The sequence below is a fragment of the Pan troglodytes genome, chromosome 3 (genome assembly GCF_028858775.2).
Source record: "Pan troglodytes isolate AG18354 chromosome 3, NHGRI_mPanTro3-v2.0_pri, whole genome shotgun sequence".
Taxonomy (NCBI): domain Eukaryota; kingdom Metazoa; phylum Chordata; class Mammalia; order Primates; family Hominidae; genus Pan; species Pan troglodytes.
Genome location: NC_072401.2, coordinates 116,083,721 through 116,104,505, shown reverse-complemented (window position 1 = coordinate 116,104,505; position 20,785 = coordinate 116,083,721). Strand labels below are relative to the sequence as shown.

At 37.5% G+C, this 20,785-nt stretch overlaps 1 protein-coding gene across 1 annotated transcript in view; it reads right to left on the bottom strand.

The window, feature by feature from the left end:
- UGT8 (UDP glycosyltransferase 8) overlaps window positions 1-20,583 on the bottom strand; it is an 85,754-nt gene extending 65,171 nt beyond the window's left edge. Inside the window, exon 1 of the mRNA XM_001146803.7 lies at window positions 20,075-20,583. The gene's annotated coding sequence lies outside the window, so the exon portion shown is untranslated. The remainder of the gene's footprint in view (window positions 1-20,074) is intronic.
- Between the last annotated feature and the right edge of the window lie 202 nt (window positions 20,584-20,785).

The following is a 20,785-nucleotide window of genomic DNA, read 5'->3' as shown; positions in this document are numbered from 1 at the left end:
TTACAAGGGATGTGAAGGACCTCTTCAAGGAGAACTACAAACCACTGCTCAATGAAATAAAAGAGGATACAAACAAATGGAAGAACATTCCATGCTCATGTGTAGGAAGAATCAATATCATGAAAATGGCCATATTTCCCCAGGTAATTTATAGATTCAATGCCATCCCCATCAAGCTACCAATGACTTTCTTCACAGAATTGGAAAAAACTACTTTAAAGTTCATATGGAACCAAAAAAGAGCCCACATTGCCAAGTCTATCCTAAGCCAAAAGAAAAAAGCTGGAGGCATCATGCTACCTGAATTCAAACTATACTACAAGGCTACAGTAACCAAAACAGCATGATACTGGTACCCAAACAGAGATATAGACCAATGGAGCAGAACAGAGACCTCAGAAATAATGCCGCATATCTACAACTATCTGATCTTTGACAAACCTGACAAAAGCAAGCAATGGGGAAAGGATTCCCTATTTAATAAATGGTGCTGGGAAAACTGGCTAGCCACATGTAGAAACGTGATCCCTTCCTTACACCTTATACAAAAATTAATTCAAGATGGATTAAAGACTTACATGTTAGACCAAAAACCATAAAAACCCTAGAAGAAAACCTAGGCAATACCATTCAGGACACAGGCATGGGCAAGGACTTCATGTCTAAAACACCAAAAGCAATGGCGACAAAAGACAAAATTGACAAATGGGATCTAATTAAACTAAAGAGCTTCTGCACAGCAAAAGAAACTACCATCAGAGTGAACAGGCAACCTACAGAATGGGAGAACATTTTTGCAATCTACTCATGTGACAAAGGGCTAATATCCAGAGTCTACAATGAACTCAAGCAAATTTATAAGAAAAAAAACAAACGACCCCATCAAAAAGTGGACAAAGGATATGAACAGACACTTCTCAAAAGAAGACATTTACGCAGGCAAAAGACACATGAAAAAGTGCTCATCATCACTGGCCATCAGAGAAATGCAAACCAAAACCACAATGAAATACCATCTTGCACCAGTTAGAATGGCGATCATTAAAAAGTCAGGAAACAACAGGTGCTGGAGAGGATGTGGAGAAATAGGAACACTTTTACACTGTTGGTGAGACTGCAAACTAGTTCAACCATTGTGGAAGTCAGTGTGGTCATTCCTCAGTGATCTAGAACTAGAAATACCATTTGACCCAGCCATCCCATTACTGGGTATACACCCAAAGGATTATAAAACATGCTGCTATAAAGACACATGCACATGTATGTTTATTGCGGCACTATTCACAATAGCAAAGACTTGGAACCAAGCCAAATGTCCAACAATGATAGACTGGATTAAGAAAATGTGGCACATATACACCATGGAATACTATGCAGCCATAAAAAATGATGAGTCCATGTCCTTTGTAGGGACATGGATGAAGCTGGAAACCATCATTCTCAGCAAACTATCGCAAGGACAAAAAACCAAACACACCACATGCTCTCACTCATAGTTGGGAACTGAACAATGAGAACACATGGACACAGGAAGGGGAACATCACACACTGGGACCTGTTGTGGGGTGGGGGGAAGGGGGAGGGACAGCATTAGGAGATATACCTAATGTTAAATGACGAGTTAATGGGTGCAGCACACCAACATGGCACATGTATACATATGTAACAAACCTGCATGTTGTGCACATGTACCCTAAAACTTAAAGTATAATAAAAAAAAAGATGAATGCTTATAAAATAAATACCATACGTGACTCCCGGTTATATTACTTTTTTTTTTTTGAAATATGTTAACTCCCTTTATTTTGTATTTTTATTTTTAACTCAAGTTCAGGGGTATAAGTGCAGGTTTGTTACATAGGTAAACTTGTGTCACGGGGGTTTGTTGTACAGATTATTTCATCACCCAGGTATTAAGCCTAGTACTCAATTATTTTTCCTGACCCTCTCCCTCCTCCCATCCTCCACCCTTGCTATTTAAAAAAAAGTGGGGAATCACCTTTTACTACCACTTGAAAGAATCATTCCTCTCATTTCTCCAGTTCAAGAGCTGCTCATTGTTAGTGACTCTGAACTGGAAAGCATTCATGTGGATGAACCGTTGAATCATATAAGAAAAAAATGACAAGCACATAAACTACATGAAATAAGTTGACTTTTGAGAGTCTATCATCCCAGAGGCTCAGCAATTCGTTATTTTAAACAAGAATTAATCAAAGTATCTTTGCATTAAAGGAAAAACAAAATAAGGGCTTATGGAAAATATAAAATCATGTCTGCATATGGTGAATCATATTTAGAAAAATGAAGGGGATGATTTAGTCTAAAGCAGATTATGTAATCTGAACAGCTGAGGTTCTCAGTACTTTTAGGTTTCCCTGGCATTTACTATTATGTGGACTGCAATAATGTGAGCAAATACACCAATCAATTGCCACCAGAGGTCAAACTTCTGGTACTATATAGAATATTGTAAGAGAAACTTCATCTCTCTTCAAAGCACCCCTTACGTGTAAGCCTTGGAAAATGCCATCCAGCAAAATAAAAAAAAAATAAATATAAATTCAGCAAAATAAATATTGATTGAGTATCATTACTGGTGCTTTTAAATAAATATAAATTTTATTTTAAAAAATGTATTTTTCTGCCTTTCCTTAGTATGACTTAAGCTCCATAAAGGTAGGGATTTCAGTTAAACTTGGTAATTGCTTTATTCTCATTGCCTAACTATGTAGTAAGCACTCAACATTTATTTACTGAGTAAATGACTGCAATTATTATTTTGAACCAGGACATATAGATGAATCACATGCATCTACACTACCAGCCCCACTTTTTTCTTTAATTTTAAATAAACGAACCTTCTAATTATATGAATTGTCTTACTTTTGAACAAAATTCTGAATCAAAAGCTTTTGCCTGAGGCACTGAAGTTATTTACACAACTCAACTACAGAGAAAATTTCTGGGCTAATGTGTACTACAGGTGGAAGAAGAAAGTAGCAAGTAAAAGTACTGATTTCATTACAGCTTTTCCTTGAATCTGGGGTCTTTCATTTTACACATTCACAGTAGTGTTACAAATGACCAAGATAATTGCCATTACCTTCAGTAATAACAAGAATTATGAAAGGAAACTAGAACTTAGATGCCAGGCATAGGCACATGAGAGACAGCTGTGGCCTTTGTTCTTTCTTCCAGCAATGGTATCACCCACTACTTCAGTTTGGCATATAGCCAAAAAGACGAAAGACAATTTTTCTCTACCTCTCTAATAGCTTGTTTTAGTCACATAAATAAGTTCTACTTAATGAGAGTGAAACGGAAGCAGAATTGCTATGTGCAATTTCTAATGTATGCCCTTGGAATTTCACTTTTCACCTTCCTGCCAGCTGGAATGAGACATGGTAATGATTAACATCCTAGACCATACAGACAGAATTATAAACCAGAAAAGGTGTAACAACAAAGACACTTGGGTCCTGAGATTGTGAAACCATAACACCAGCCCTGCCTGCTTATGCCCAAATTATTGTGTGTGAAGCAACTAAGCTACCTTTTCTAAGTCACTGAAGCCCTAGGGGGACTCAGGATCCTGGTTTGCCTAGAACTGGGGTGGGAGGGGGGAAGTTTCCCAGGATGTGGGATTTTCAGTGCTAAAACTAGGAAAGTCTTGGGCACACGGGGACGAGCTGGTCACCCTATTGCTTTGACTTAACATACAAGTATCAATAAACAGCAGCTGTTTTTAATTGCTACATGCCTTCCCCCTGCATTACCAGCTTTCTAAACATTATCTCATTTCATATTGAGATCACATGAAGGCAAGAAAGTGGCTCCCACTTTACAGATAATAAGACTGAGAGTATAAAAACTTGACAAAGATCTAGTATCTAGTAAATTAATGTACTCATATCCCACCATGTGAAGAGAGAAAAAAAAGAAAGCTTAAAAAAAATTGTTAACTGTGGACAAACTGGGAAAAACTAAGCTTTATATCCACTTGGTTGTTAAATAGCTCTCGTTTTAAACATGTATCTTTCATCTGTAGGCAATTCTTGGTAATCTTAAGTTATTTATGGTGGCTATTAGCAAGTAAACTACTAAAAGCAAAGAATCCCCTAAAATCACTAGAATGGGAACATACTGATTTGAGGTAGGAGAAGAAATAATTCAGAAAATTGAGGCCACCTGTTGTTGGTTAAAACTTCCACCTGCCCCCCCCAAAAAAAAAAAAGTCTGGCACCTTTAAGAGTACAATCTGAGTGAAAACCTTACACAGAGAGAACTCAGTTTGGCTGTCAGCAGTTAATAAATATAAGTAACTCTAGATTTTCAAAATCCTCCACATTACTAAATTAATGTTTTTCATTCCATCAGAAAAATTATATTTATTTGTATAGAAGCCCACAGCTTAACTGCAGAAATAAAACTGAAAAATGCTGAATGCAAAGGAAGAAGGAATTTGGTTCCATTTCACAAACTTAATGAAATAAATTAATCCAAAGTTCCCTGTCAGAAGTTTTTGGTCAAAATTTCCAACACAATCACTTTTGCTTTTAAAATATTGCTTTGCCTGATAACAAACTCATTTAAAAGAGCATAAAGAAAAATATTGTGTTACTATTCCATTCCTTAAACTAGTATGTCATCTTATGAAAAATAAGATTAATAGAAATCTCTACGAGTATTACAGAGGCAGACCTTTCTTTACACACATGAAATATGAAAGGAAGAGACCATTAGGAATACCACTCAAAAAATTCAGTTTTGCACCTGGAACATTCATAAGTGCCAAGAGAGATACAAAAGAACCTCTTCTTGAAGGAGAGGTTATAAAGAAAGTTGTTGTTGCTGTTGTACCATTCCAAGCTAGTTGCACTTACCACTTCTTCAACACAAGTATCTGCAGTTATCTCTTTTCAGACATCTACAGTACAGGTGGTGAAGCTGTAATGAGAAACTCAGCCCTATTCGCTTATCAGTGATAGCTGGCTTAGGCCCACCTGGGGAGTTTCTCTGACAACATTAAGCAGGAAGGTAAGATAAAAACAAAAATATAGCGAGAAAATAAAAATAAGATAATACGAATATCAACAGACCGCACTCAGTACCTTGTACACAGTATGTATCCAATTAATGCCTGATGATGGTGATTAAATTTAACTATTTAAAACACAAAGATATAATCACCTAATGAAGTTGTTTTCAAATTCTGGCATCCAGAAGAATCACCTCAAGTACTTACTAAAAATACAGGTTCCAAAGTCACCTCAGCAAAGAAGCTGTTATGGAGTCTAGGGAGAAACCCAAGAATCTGCATATTTAGTAAGCAGCTGGGGATATTTATGCAATTCTCCCACCGAACTGACAGGGATCTAGCACTCGTTACTTATGTGCATAAGAGAAATACAGGTAATACAATGAAGGTAATGTGGATCCAACTATCGAGACCTGAATTAAAGCTCAATTATCTTGGGAATTTAGAAAAATAAAATGCACATAGCCCCAGATTCCCAGGAACTCAGAATAAACAATTCCAAACAACTTTCTGTTTAAATTTCTGTATACAAAGTACCAGCAGTCTCTCAGAAGCACATGACTATTTTTAGTACTTAATAAGTAGTAAACACATATAGTAGTTCCTTTCATTTCCATGTTGTTTAATAGTCAACTTCCCCATTATTACTTAATTAATTAAATTCTAAACTAATTTGAAGTAGTATGTTAGAAAAGCATTATCAAGATCAATTTAGACAGATAATTAAAATAATTGTTAATGTATATATAAAATGTTGAGGTTTTTTGGACATGTATGGTACTTGGTAATCTAAGACTATCTTTTCAGTTAGCTCACAGTTCAAGTAGTTTAAATTACAAAGATATCATTTTAAGTGACATATAACGAAAAGAAAAATAAAATGATTGCAGCATGCATCTATGGATCCCCAAATCAGTACCCTTTGTAATTTAGGCCAAGTCATTTAATTTATGTCCCTAATTTTCTTCACCTGTCAGGTGGGGCTATGAAATTTGATAATTTAAAATATCCCTTACTATTCTAAAACTTACTGGGAAAAAAAGGGTTTAAGAATAGGTTTAATGAGACTGATATCTTTGGTTCATAAAAAGCGGTTAAGATCAAACCAATGAATTTGAAGAAACAAAATGAAAAGAAAAAGAATTTACCTTGATTTTAAATTTTAAGTTATAGAGGATCATTAATGTGAAGACACATTTTATAGGGACACTATTAAAATGTAAATTGTGGTTCAGTAGACGTAGGGTAGGGCCCCATCATACTTATTTATGAAACAAGCTCTCTAGTAATATGGGACTACTGGTGCTTGGAGTGCATTTTGAATAAGCAAGGACTTACAGCAAAACCAGGAGGCTGAATAAAGAGTAATAAAATGATCAATAACATGGTTAAGCAAATCAACAATACCAATAACCTACTGGAAAAGAAAATATTTTTAAATTAAACATAGATGAAAGGACAATTTGCTTAAAATAATAAAAGAACCTAATAGATCTAATGTGCAATTTTTTTAATGGACCTATACGTGGTAGATGGGCCAATCTTTGAACATATGGCTATAGTCCAACTGCACATAATAATCACCTGGGAAGCTTTGGAAAAATAGAGATGCCTGAAAACCTGCCATCTACAACGTAGTTCAATCAAATCAGAATTTCTGGGGATGAGTCCTAGGACTAAGGGTTTTTGGCTTTTTTAAACCCTCCTCCCCTTTATTCCCTGTGATTAAAAATTAAGAACATCTAGGCTACACTTGTACAATGTCATAGCAAAGTATACCAAAATAAACAACTAATTCAACCCTGTTTTTTTTAATAAACTGAGAAATGTGCGGGTTTATCTGAACTAAGAATATTTGTTGATGCCTCAATAACCAATTAGTAAGTAAAATAAGATATGAGTTTAGGTTATAAAACTAACCTGGAAAGCATTTTAAAATCTAAACTAAATTTTTCTTTTGTCCTTAAGATGATCAGAATTTTTTCATTATGCGAGAAAAGTGAATTGATGAGATATCTGGTATCATAGATAAGTGGGTCTCAAACTTCAGCAGGCATCACAATCACCTGGAGGTCTTGTTCAAACACACACTGTGGGGCCTGCCCTCATTGTTTCTGATTTTACAGATCTGGGATGAGCCCAAGAATTTCCATTTCTAACAAGTCACCAGGTAACACTGATGCTTCTGTTCCAGAAACCAAATTTAGACAATAAGGATAAAAGTTTGTAATTTTTAAAAAATGCAATTTTCCTTTTTAATAAAGAAAACAGTGGTATTAAAACTTTCGTCTTGATCACATACCTCATTTTAAAAATATATATGTATACATATTTATATATATGTAAATATGTGTCTTCCAAGTATCTATGATTATACAGGTAAGAATCTATGTCTTCCAAGTATCTACAATATATGTCTTCCAAGTATCTATGATTATACAGGTAAGAATGTAAAGTTTTGTGTCTTCTAACATCTATGTGTGTGTATATATATATATGGATATATACGGTATCTTATTATATATAGGTATCTAATATATAATATAGATATTATATATATCTAATATCTGTGTGTGTGTGTGTGTGTGTGTATATATATGTATATAAATGGCTATGTTATCCTACAGAATAAGATGTGGGTTTCTATTTCTGCAATTCCCCAAGACTAGCCTGGTACAGTTATCTCCACGCATCTGCAGCATGTGATAAACAGTCAGCAAACAATATGGAAATTAATTGTTTTGATTCTGATCCCATCTTTACACAAGTGAGAAAAGTTTCACAAATCATACGACTGAGATTATCTAAGGCTTTACAGTCTAACATGTATACATTTTATTTTTAAAAAATACAAAAACAATGATTGACATTTTAAAATGTTTTGTTAGGACTCTTCATAATTCTCTTTTATTGGGATTTTAGTTAGTAGAATACAGCAAGTGAATCTGGAGAATATCCAGATCAAATTTTCATCTTCTCCTGCAATGAAACATATTCACATGTAGGAGAAACAGCTTTTCAATACAACATTACTAGAGATTCTTAAGGCTACAGTAATGTTGTAGAATCACAAAAGATCATGGGATTATTTCCCCCACTAATTAAGATATTCTTTCTTTACTATCACTAGTTTAAATGTATTTTTAACATTTATATTAAAAGTCACAAAATAAATTTTCATGTAATGTCTCAAACATATTTTCAGGACAAAACTGGCCAAATATAAACAAGCAAATCAGAACAAGAAACAAAACTCTAGGTATTTTCCTATTCAATTCCTTGAAGGTCTTCACAGGTGAACAAATAACAAACTTCCCTATTTTATAAAATTCTACCATCATCACTAGGACAAGGTTGTATTAGATAGGTTGAGTATTAGATAAAAAACAGCAGTTATCTTAATCCCCAGAAGTGGAAAAATTTTGACAGTTTCTGCAGAAAAACAGAATGAATTTCTTTGATGTTCCTTTACTAACAGGTAAGAATGTATAATTTTGTGTCTTCTAAGTATCTATGATTATAACCGATATTCACCACAATGAGGCAAGTCCAGAGGAAGTATTTTGTATATCATTGCCATTGTCTTGTGAAAATAAGATAAATATATTTAAACATTGACACAATATATTTGTGCCAAAATGATATCAAAATTTTAAAAACCATATATTTTCATTAAATAAATGAGTCACAATTTAAAAACTAAAGATAGGTGATTTCAAACCCCTCATTTGTAGAGAAAGGGGCAAAGTCTCTATGGGGTGGTTGTCTTTGCATTACACAGCTAGTTCAGTTATTTGCTGGCAGAGTCGGAACCAGCATTCAGGTTTCCTAGGTCCTAATCCAGCATCTTCTATTTGTACCATATAAACACCCTCCAAAGTTGTCACTGCCATATGTCAGATAATAGTTTAACTTTTTATTGAATTCTGTGATACATGAATCAAAGTAGCAGTCTTTGTAAAGCCTTGGTCACGACTTTATTAAACTTTTATACTGTAAAGCCTTAGATACTTAGACTATGAAAAAATTACAATACATTTTGGCTCTAAGACAGAAGATTTCTAGCATATATTAGGTTACTTATTAAATGAATGACTGAATTAATTCTAAATGTTACAAAATACTCACTGTACAGGCCACCAGGAAATCAACATGTCTGGTTCAAAATGTCTCCCCTTCAGTCTCCCTTTGGATGGAGTAGTAGGGGTAGAATAGGGACAGGACTGCATTTAAGTAGTATTAAAATAAGCTACATCATTTTTGCTGGCAAAAATAATGGTCAGAAAGTATAAAGCATTTAAAGCCCATATAGAGGCTGGACAAACAACCAAATCCTACTGATGGGCAGATGCCTATCCCATCTCTACTCTATCCAATCCCTCCCCCACACAAATTTGTAAAGCCAATCACTAGGATCCCTCCTCTGAATTCCCTACAAGAGGCAGAAAAATTATTTCCAGAAAAGCGGAAGGGAGAGAAAAAAAGCAAGCAGAAAGCAGGACAGCCAGAGGACCTTGTTTCTGTATATTGCACATAGTTTAGAAGTTTGAAGAAAAAGTATATTCCAAAGCATATATTCAGATAAAGTCTAACTGATTAAAAGAATATAATGACCTCTCAAATGCCTTCAAGAATTATTTAAAACTGGCAAATTAAACAGACAAGCATTACTTCTGATTAATAATCTTACCTAGCTTATCTCTCTTTTCTTTTTACTTTAGCTGAGGAATTTTCTTAAAATATATTCTTTTTTTAAGAGACAAGGTCTCACTATGTTGCCCAGGCTGGAGTGCAATGGCTATTCATAGGCACGATCTCCACAGCACACTACAGCCTGAGCCTCAACTCCTGACCTCAAGCAATCCTCCCATCTCAGCCACCAGAGTAGCCGGACCTCAGACCTGCACCACTTCACCTGGCTTAAAATATATTCCTATTCCTATTGCTCTGCTCAGAGGGAGATGGAAAGGGAGATATTCTGACCAGAAGAATTCAGCAATTATCAAAGGAGGAAATAGGGACAAAGAATGGAAAAAAGAATTATTCCTGGGCTGGTGCTTTGATTTAATTGCTATAAAAGGTCTATGGGGAAGTGGGGAGTTGGACAATTAGAATGCTTCCTAAGTTATCTTCCTCATGCATATAATCATTATTTTCTCCAACTATGGTTTCATGACATTAGGCATACTTACATTGAAATGTAAATACAAAATAAAAACTAAATACAGTTAATTATCACCGCGATTATTTTCTTTTATTAGCATTACCTAGAATTAGTTGTGAATGCACATCCATCTATAGAAGCCCCAGGTAAATTTAAAAAAGAAAACCCACTAAACCATTATAATTTTATAGTAGAGTTCCATGTAACTATTATATAATCTTTCTATATATCAAACCTTTTTTCCATTGTGACTAAATAATGTAGCAATCCCTATAAGATATGTTGTTCCTATATAGAACACCTTGTTAAAAAAAAAATAGGGGAATGTTTCAAGTTTGAATGATGCAGTTCTGGAAAAAACAACAGGAAAAAATCAAAATACGTATAGAAAATTAGGAAACTTACCCTTATTGCCTCATGACAAACTAAAGATACCATTCAATCATGTTTGAATATCTTCTCTCTGATCAATAGTGTTTGTCCAAGGTGTATGAGGAGACAAGAGACTCCACCCTCTAAGAGTTCATACTCTCCTTAGAGGGAGAATGAAACCTAATTGCTAACATCAATATATGTACAAATCAAAGTCACAGAAAAGTGACAGAGACTGGGAAGCCACAGTCTGAGGTGGGACTTGAGTGTCAAAACCTTGGGTGAGAATTTGGAAGTGCAGAAGAAAAAAAAGGCAGGACATCTCAAGCAGGGGGATATCCTGAAATGAATGCCCCAGTGGGTAAACAGAATAGAATCCTATTGAGCAATATGAGAAAATAAATAAGTCTGATCAGAAAGCAGCTAGACAATAGACAGCCTCGAAAGCCATGCTAAAAATTTTGGATCCCCCTGTGAAAATAAACGCATAGTCAAATCACACTCAAAGAAGGCAAGTGGGTCAGTAAGGACAAGTGACTGATGGTTATGGGCAGTAGGAGGTGATTGAAGGCCCAGGTAATGGTGAAAATGAGTCATTTAGTACCACTGGTGAAGAAGTGATGTGGGACTACACCAAGACATCAGGAGGTGAATGGAAAGACTCAGGCAAGGGAAGAAGGTCTTCATGAAGGACATAGTGATCAAATTAGGAATAGATTAGATATAAAGGATAAAAAAGAGTGAATTCCACAACACCAAAATCTGTCTTCGAAGACTGAGGCAAATGGGGATGTCAGATCTGAGTTAGGAAGTTGAGCTGGGAACTCTAAGCTCTTGAGAGTATAGAAGAAATCACAATCAGAAATACAGATTTTTGAATCATCTATATATAAATAAAAATCCAGTCTATGGGCATGAATAACTACACCAAAGGAGTGAGAATAGAGAAGAGGAGAGGTGCTGGGACAAAAGATGTTAATAAAAATGCCAGGAAGGAAGAAGAGGCACAACCAAAGATCAGATGGGGAGTTACCATTACAGATGAGAAAGGAAAAGGAACTCTCAAGGAGCAGGGAAGAAGCATGGAGCAAAGGAGGAGACTACTGAGGACTACAGAAAGACTACTTAAAGGTAGTTTCAGTGGGATCAAGGTTCAGCATTCCCAGAACATGAGGCAGGTGGTGAGCTATAGTTCAAAAACTTGTTCTAGGCGAGAAGCTTTAGTTTTAACATCAAATTCCCCAGACTGGATTGTCATTTTGACTTCAAAAGGTTACTTGGGACTCTACCAAGTTATGAGCTGTAAAATGCTACTACCTATAGGGCTATGCTTCAGGCGCAGAATGAGAACTAAACAGTAGAAATATATGTGTAATAGATTTGCAAACTACAATAAAGCTGTATGACTCTAACACTTTACTAGGGGAAACCAAGTATTATCTCTAATATAAGATTAGTAACAGAGATGGTTAACTATAACATTTTCCCACCAATATTCCTAGTAAACTTCAGCCCTGCCCTGGCAAGACGTTCCCTATTTTGGACATTGAGGATCACAGGCATGTGGGGGGTTTTTTGTTTGTTTTCATTAAATTCATTCTCAGATCAATACCATGGTTTCCTGCTATAACACACCCAGTTTACATAAAGCCCAGATATGACACTGAAACACTATTCTTTTCTTCTTGAGCTTTTTTTTTGCCTCCATTGTTTTTCCCTTCCTTCTCCCCATCTTGTCCTTATCCCCTGCTTCTAAACTACTTCCCCTTCCAGTTTCTCTCTTATTTATCTCCATTAAGATACATTCTCACAAATGTCTACAAAGTATTTTCAAAACCAACAGTCAGTGATTAGCATGAATATTACTTAAAACAGTTTTACTCTTGGCCTTTATCCATACATTTCACCGTTCTTCCCTCCTTTTGAATAGACAGGCAAACCTGTTTGACTAGTTTTCCCCTAAGAGCTGCTCCCCAGATTGGCTTGGTGAGAACAACTCAATAGGGACAGCAGCACAAATGCAAAATCTATGTAAAACACAAGGGCCTTCTTCATAAAGAGAACCCAGAGGAAGGGCCTGCTGTGGAGCCCCTAGACTAACTGCCTAGTCTTAGGCCTAAGACTAACTGACTAGTCTTAGAACAGCTCTCTCAAAGCAGGAAGACACCACCACTGAATCACTCATTCCGTTGCTAGTAAAAAATTTTTATTTAAGTAAAATTGAATTCTTCCTGTTGATGCCTCTCCTCTGAATAATGAATATTATGAGGATGAGGGAGAATCAGATTAAGACTTAAGTGTAGAAGTTTAAAAAATTCCAACAGATGAGACTATATTCAAGATGTGTTACAGAAGTGTGTCCAAGTTTGTTGTTGTTGTTGTTATTGTGTGTGTATCTGCTTAATTAAACCCATTAAAAATTCTGAATTTGCAAAACAGGTATTAATAAAATCAGAATAGGATTTTTTCTATGGTAAATTGTATGTTGATATTGCTTTAAATTTCAAAGTCCCTGAGTATATTTAATATATAATGTGCTTTAATGTCACTAACCACAATTTTTTTCTGTAAACTATTTCTAACATACAGAAAAATATAAAGATTAACATAACAAACATCTGTATGCCCATCACTTAATATTTAAGAAGTGTTAAATGTTTGCCCTATTTTCTTAAATTCTATAAATATGACTCAACTTATAAAAGCTGAGTTTATATACAGCTTTTCAAGAACCTATTACAGAACATATAGCATATTTGCACACTTGATTCTTTGTAAATTCATGTGCACATTATTTAAACTTAATGTTTCACTTGGAAGAAAATTAGCCCCACAGTTTTTACTTATTAAAGCAAGTTATAGCTTAATGTAATAACTAAAAAGTCATGATTTGGTGTCTTGAAATATTTTGAGTATTAAATTTCTTCAAAACAATTAAAAAGTACAAAATGATTTCACAAATATTTTGTGATATAATATTCCCAAATCAAGCACATATTTACCAAATCAGATACGAATGTAAATTTCTTTAATGAACTGGACTCCTTGCAGATGCATTTCTGTTATTTATATCAAGTCAATGGAAATAAATTATACCTTCAAAATAAAATCAATATAGTGATTATTCCAAATTAACAATTCAGATAAATAGTACAATGCTACAAGGAAACAGTATCTCTGAAATGTTCCTACTATACATCTTTCCATCTAATCTAAATGTTTTAATATTTACATAAATGTCCATCCAGAGAATACGAACTGACCTACACTGTCCTAGATGCCCTGCCATTCATAAACCAAAGGTACCATTTTTATTTTGGCTATGCACTCCTAAACACTTACCTAAGTGTGGCATTCTGTATAAGTCAATTTCAACTTGGCATCTGTTATCTCTGTAAGGGAGTGCTGAGCATGACAATATATAGTCTAAAACTGAGTTGGTGAATATACAACATGGAACTAGAAGAAATCCTAAACTGAAAATCACCTGCTTAGATTACTATGCTTTACAAATAACAGGACCATAAATCGTGAAGGACTAAGCACAGTGGGAAAAAAGAAAGCACTGAAACACAACTGCAAAATAGAGAGGTGCTGAAAAAGAAAAGTATGGCTAGCGATTTTCAGGTAAATAATATGATTAAATATTAAAACTACAGATATAAAATTCATTTCATCTTAAAAATATGGAATATCTAATTTTGTTTTATTCAACAAACATGTATTGGGACAACAAATATTTATTATATGCCTTATAACCAAATAGTAAACAATATGTACTATGTGCAATTGTTGGTTGATTTCCAAACCACTGCATAGATGTAAACATTTTCTCAAATTATGCAGTAATTGCAGAGTAAAAAACTTACATACATATTAAAATAGAAATCTAATTTAAAATGTTTATTAATCTCTAATATAAAGCATCACTTCATCCAAACAGAAAATCCTAGGAAAAAAGTAGGTATACTTAAATATTACCATAGTAGTCTTAATTGGAAAAAAAAAAAAAAAGCAAACAAACCTCTACAAATCAGTCCTTCCCCTATTACACAGGCTAATAATTATTTTTCACATGTTGATTTTTAAGACCCTAATGAGGTATAGAGGTGCCTTTGGAATCATCAAATGTTAAATTACATTTTGTTAAATTTTGAAATCATCTGTATTGTTTTCTGAGTTTGTTTTCAGCTAATACTAAAATGTATAATCAATGTCCTTATAGATTATCTAAGGAACTAGAACACACTTAAAATACTAAGAGTACTTTAAACAAGACATTAGAAACCTGTAGGTTTAATTACCAGGTGCTTTTTAAACACAATGCATATGCCACCAGACTCTCCTGACTGGTGGAAGCATGGATTGTCCTGAGAAACCCAACATCTCTGCAACGCTCTTGAGGCAACTTCCACTCTCTCTTCAAGGACTTTTGTTCAGTTGGCTCCCTCTGCTCCCTTCAAAACTTTCACTGGCTGCTATTCTACTGGCTTCTAACCAAAAAAGTTAAAAGTATGATCAAATTTTCATCTTAAAAATATATTTTCAATCACTCTCTGTGAATTCTGAGAGCGAGTACTTGTGAAAGCAAAAATGACTACGGAGCTTCTAATCACAAATCCAAGTCCTGGTTTCCATAAAACAGGTAGCATTTGTTAAACACAAAGGAGTAACCTCCCAGGCATTGTGCTTGATAGATTTTATCTCATCTGATCCTCACAGTAGCCCTACAAAGTAGGTGCTTCTCCCCCCATTTGCTAAATGAGGAAATGAAACTAAATTGTGAGCTCAAGGTCACAGAGCTTTTCGGGGCTCGAGAGGGGGTGGGAACCGAGACTGTCTAATACCCCCTCATTTCAGTACCTGACCTTCTCACTTTCTGAAATTTTCTCAGTTTTCAGCTGCTTTTAAAAGTTACACCCTCCTAATTCTCCTCTTGCCTCTCTTGTTCTGTACCTTCTCGTTTTTCTTTATTGCTTCCTATTTCTCTACCCAACTCTTAAATTTTAGGATCTCCCCAGGCCTCTGTTTCCCTATTAACTTTTGGTACTTGCCCTGGAAAACCTATCAACTTTCACGGTTTATAATTACCTATACACTGAAAACTCCTAAATGTTTCTGTGTGTCTATCCATTTATCTACCTACCATTTATCTACCTGCCTATCTAGCCCAGGACCTCTGTGCTCAGAACTCACATACAATGATTCACTGGACACACATCTCCAGTTCGATTTTCTATAAGCACTTCAAGTTCTACATGTCTAAAACTGAACTCTATCACTCTTGCTCTCAAATCTGGATCTCCTTTTAAGTTCCTATCCCATCCTCCTATACCACCCACTCCCAATCCTCCAACCAAATTGGTCACCTAATCTTAGAGGTTCTACCACCTGAATATCGTTGTAACCAAACCCCTTTTTTTCATCCCACTGCCAACACTTTGGTACAAGGACCTCAACCTCTCTTACTAAAGCCACCCCAATATCTTCTAAACTACCATCCAAATCTCACATTCCTCAGATCCATCCTTCTAGATTGCTTGCTGTAAGAGCTGTTTTCTCATTACATAGCTCCTCTGTTTAAAACAACCTTAAACTGAAAATAGTCCATACTCCTGAGGATGGCAAACAGCCCTCCATGATCTTGCTCCTGCCTCCAGTGATTCATCTTTTATGTCACCCTCTAAGAAACCCTCGAATCTCCTGTCCCCACACAGAATTGACCACTTCCAAATTTCTGCTCAGGGTACTGTGTGTGTATCTCTATCACGGCACTTACAGAACAGCCAGCACTATACTGTAGATATTGAAAATAGCCTGTTTCCTCCTTGTCTCCCCCTTTTAAACCTAGAGCCCTCCCAAGGCCTTAATTGTATGCACATCCCCAGAGCACAGTGCTTGGCACACAGTATGCTTTTAACAAATATTTGTTGAATAAAAGAATGAATGTTTGTGAAATGCTTCAGATTAAGGAGATATGATTACCACTGTTTTCAAGACCAAATTAAACCATTTTAATCATATGTATTTGATTACGTACCTCCTCCATAAGTAGATTTGCAAAATAATATTTAAATAATTCATGTAGCCTCAAGTATGGTTAGCAGGATTCTCAAATCATACTTCTTATTCTGGACTTCCGGGGTAGAAAAATATTAACTACACTACATTATAGTTAGTAAGTTTCAATGGCAGAAAGTAATATGTAAAATATTCTAGTATACATATTCCTAAACAAAGACGATCTGGGCCTATCATAAGAAAGTAAACTTTTTTTTAAAGGCTGCTTCAGTTTCTCAGAAACACCAAGATATTCCAGAAGACTGAATTGTCTGAAATTAAGACACCCTCCTAAAGATCTCATACACAAATTTTTTCTATAAAAGGTACATTAAAACCTTTTATATAGAGGTCACCCTTCTGGAAACCTAAACATTTCAGCTCACAGTCCAAACCACAAATAAAGCACGTAAACAGAAAGTGTCTGTCACAAAGTCTACAGGATTTACACTCAGGCAATAGCCCACATCATTTAATGGAAAAAAAGACACCAGATAATATAGCAGCAGGGCCCACTCACAGTCTGACAGCAGCAGAAAGTGATAGCCGATAACAGAAAGAGGACCCAGAAAAAAAAAAAAAAACATAAAAAGAAGAATGGTACTTCTGTCTCCATTCTAGTATTTCAACCCAGCAGGCTGAGACCATTTACTATAAACAAAAACAGCTCTATACACCTCAGCGAATAGCACTATTCAATTCTTTATGAATTCATAAAGACAACCCAACAAGAAAGAATAACTTATATCCAATATTCTCCAAGGGAACAAGGAAGACAGTAAGATTTAGAAATTGCTTGTGGGTTATAATGGCTTTTCTTTAAGTTTCAGTAATAAACGGTGTGAAGAGTCAGCTACCTAGAAAATGTGCTTATGTAAATAAGTACCAATGCAGATGATGTCAAATAAATGAGATACTATATCTTGCATAAATAATCAAAAGTTCTCACTCTCCAACGATATCTTAGAAATTCCCAGGTGTACGTTGGAAAATCCTAGTATGAATTAAAAAGCAACAAATTCATATTATTTGATAAACAGGTGCATGATTTTAAAAAGGATTTGAGGATTGAAGATGGGATTTTGAGCAATATTTAAATGGTAATGAAGCTGATAGTTGTTCATAAGGTGCAATAAAATGTTTTAATTTAAATTACTGGGAAATGTAAACTGTCAAAATCTTTAAACGAAAAGCAGTTTTTATCCAAAAAAATTGTCATAAGCATCTTTATTTACTGCATTGGTTTATTTATTCTAAGATGCGTACCAAGCTAAAATACAACAAGCATAGTCCTCTGGAAATCTTAGATTTAAAAAGAGTGTGAATCTGTATAGTAGTATTACCTGGAAAAAGTCAGAAGTATAGTTTCTGTTCAGTTATGCCCAACCTCCTAATAGGGTATCAAGCCTTTACTAAATATCGGGGCACTATGCTTTATTGTAGTTTTTAAAGACTTGTATAATACTAAGTCACACAACACTAGATGTCAACTTAACCTTGTAGGTGGCAGGCAAATCATACAATACTAGAGTGTTTTTCTCTGGCATTATCTAGAATAGTTGCTGAACACAGACACATTCCTAAAGCAAAACCTCAAACCACCAAGAGACAGTTTCTGTATGACAAAACTAAGCTGGCTAAGATTTAATTCAAGTAACACAAAGTTCTGGTCTCCTTTACCATATAATATTAAGATGCATGACTCTAATTTTAAAATCTCCTGGGGACAAAGTATGGTTACTCTTAACACTATTAAAATATTGGTTAAAGATAACCATTGGGTACTGGGCTTAATAACTGAGTGATGAAATAATATGTAAAACAAACCCCTGTGACATGTGTTTACCTATGTAACAACCCTTCACATGTACCCCAAAACCTAAAATAAAAGTTTTTAAAAAAGAAAAGAAAAAAGGGCACTTTCTATCCTTCCTTCAAATGGTGGTGATTTTTTTCTGGGGATATGTCAGAAGCACGCCAATTCTGAGTGAATATAGACGTTTTTGAACATGAAATTATCAGAAATGATAACAATTTGGCATCTAGCCAAACTCCCTAACATTCACGTCATTGATACTGAAAAACTGGTAGTACAAGGTGACAGCCTGAGGGGACTGAAGATTTTTGGAGTATTTGGAGTAGTGTGGTTTTTTTCTAATTTTTACCAATAGGACCCCCAGAAATAAAAGACTCTATCGTCACTGCTAACACTGGCTCATAATAAAGGTGATTCTCCAGAGCACGCCTGGTTTGATACCGCCACCCACTCCTTCCCTTGGCGACATTTTCCTGCTGAGAACGCCTAGTTAGCGCAATCCAGCCATTCGCGTTAGTTCTCAGAACTCTCTCAGAAGTTCTCTACCTTCTCTCCTCTCCCCGCCTAGATGCTGAAAGGTGATGGGAACTCGCGGTACAGGTACAGAGGCTATTCCTTTCCTAAGGAAGTGCTGCACAATGGCAGGTTTACCGTACTCAATTTTATAAACCCTCAATTAAACCAGAGAGCTTGTATACAGGGATTGGGTACCCCGCCCACCTCCTGAGATTGTCCTTTTGCCCCGACGCACTGCATCTACTTGCACTCTCCGATGCGGTTTGCCTCCTTCAAATCCAAAACACACATACCAGGCTCCCTCGCCGCTCCTCCAGTCCATGGAAGGCGCCCTTCTTTTTGCCAGCAGCGCGTCCTTCTCTCCCCGCCCGCAGGCGCTCACCTCTTCTCTAATCCCGGGGGCCCGCACAGGCTTCTCTAATGCAAGGGCACCCCGTACCATTCCCAAATCGGCGCGGGGACCCGTGAAACCCTGCCACCACTGTACACTGTCCATTGTCGAGAGTCGCGCGGGCACGCGGAAACGGCGGGCCCCGAAAAGTCTCAGCGAGCTTGTACAGCCCCAAGACATTCCCCACCCCCAACACATCCCGCTCTTGTTCCACCTTAGGGGGAAGAAGGAGTAAAGGGGAGTTGAAGAGGTCCCGAAGCTCCTCCTGGTCCCCCACCTCCATCCCTGCCCTGGCAGCTGGCTCTGGCCTCTGGGCTCCGCGGTGCCCATCCCTTCAGGGGTCAAGTACAAGGTCCTCGGCCGAATCGCCTCCCCGTTATACCCTCCCTCTGCCTTGAGCGCACAAACGCGAGAGAACCCTCGAACGGATGCCATATGGGAGAAACAGGATTGCGGGCGCTATGAGGGGCCAGCCTAAAAAGATCTCCTTCACACCCCCTCAACCCCTAGCCTTTCTCCCTACCCCGCCAACCCCCACTAACCACTTCTAACTTCCTCAGCCCAACCCTGTCTGTGCTTTCTAATTCCCACCCCCCGGCCCCTGGACAGCAGCCATTCGCCCGGCACTCACCTCAGGGAGCAAACAACGCCCCTCTCCTCCACCCAGACCGCCCCCCCTTCCGCCCTCTGGAACGGCGTGGTCCCTCCGCTCACCTCGTCTCTTGGCTGCCCCGCGCGAGTTTGAGTGTGTGTCTGCCGCGTAATTGTATCCGGGACAGAAGGGACCTGTGTTTGTGCGCTGAATCAGGTGTCGCCGCTTTCGGTGGTTCGGGGGCGTAAGGGAGGCTTCGGAGTTAGCGTGTTGGCTAAGGAGGGCTCTCTGCGTTCACAGTTGATAGCAATGCTTTAACCGTGTCCTCCCTCGGGTCCGCAGCGCGCCTGCTCGTCCGCAGCTCCCAGCAGGCGGCCAGGCCCCCCGCCCCCCAGCCGCGCCCCGCCCTGCGCGCGGCGAGCAGAGCTGGAGCGCGCCGCTGCCCTTCCGCACTTGGCTCAGCGGGGCACGACACGGGCCGCCACGCGCTCAGCCTAGCATCACTCGCCTCTGACTGCGAGCGCCTCCAGCTCCCCCGGCTGGGGCATGGATGCAGACGCGCCTTCGTACCACGCGCTCGCAGGCTGGGCAAGGGGCAGCGCGCTGGGATCCGGCCAGTCGTCTGCTGAGCGCGGTTGGCTTGCAGGCTGGGACTTTTCGCGAGCCCTCTGGGCGCTCGAGTTGCGAACTCTGACACCGGCACGTGGCCCCGCCCACTCTTCCCTCTTTGCGAGGCGTGTCCCGCGCCCTTTCTGCCACCACCCACGTAGTCCCTGTGCCCGCCTTTTGTCATCAAGGCGGCTCAGTGAGTTCTGCGTGTTGATATCGCGCCT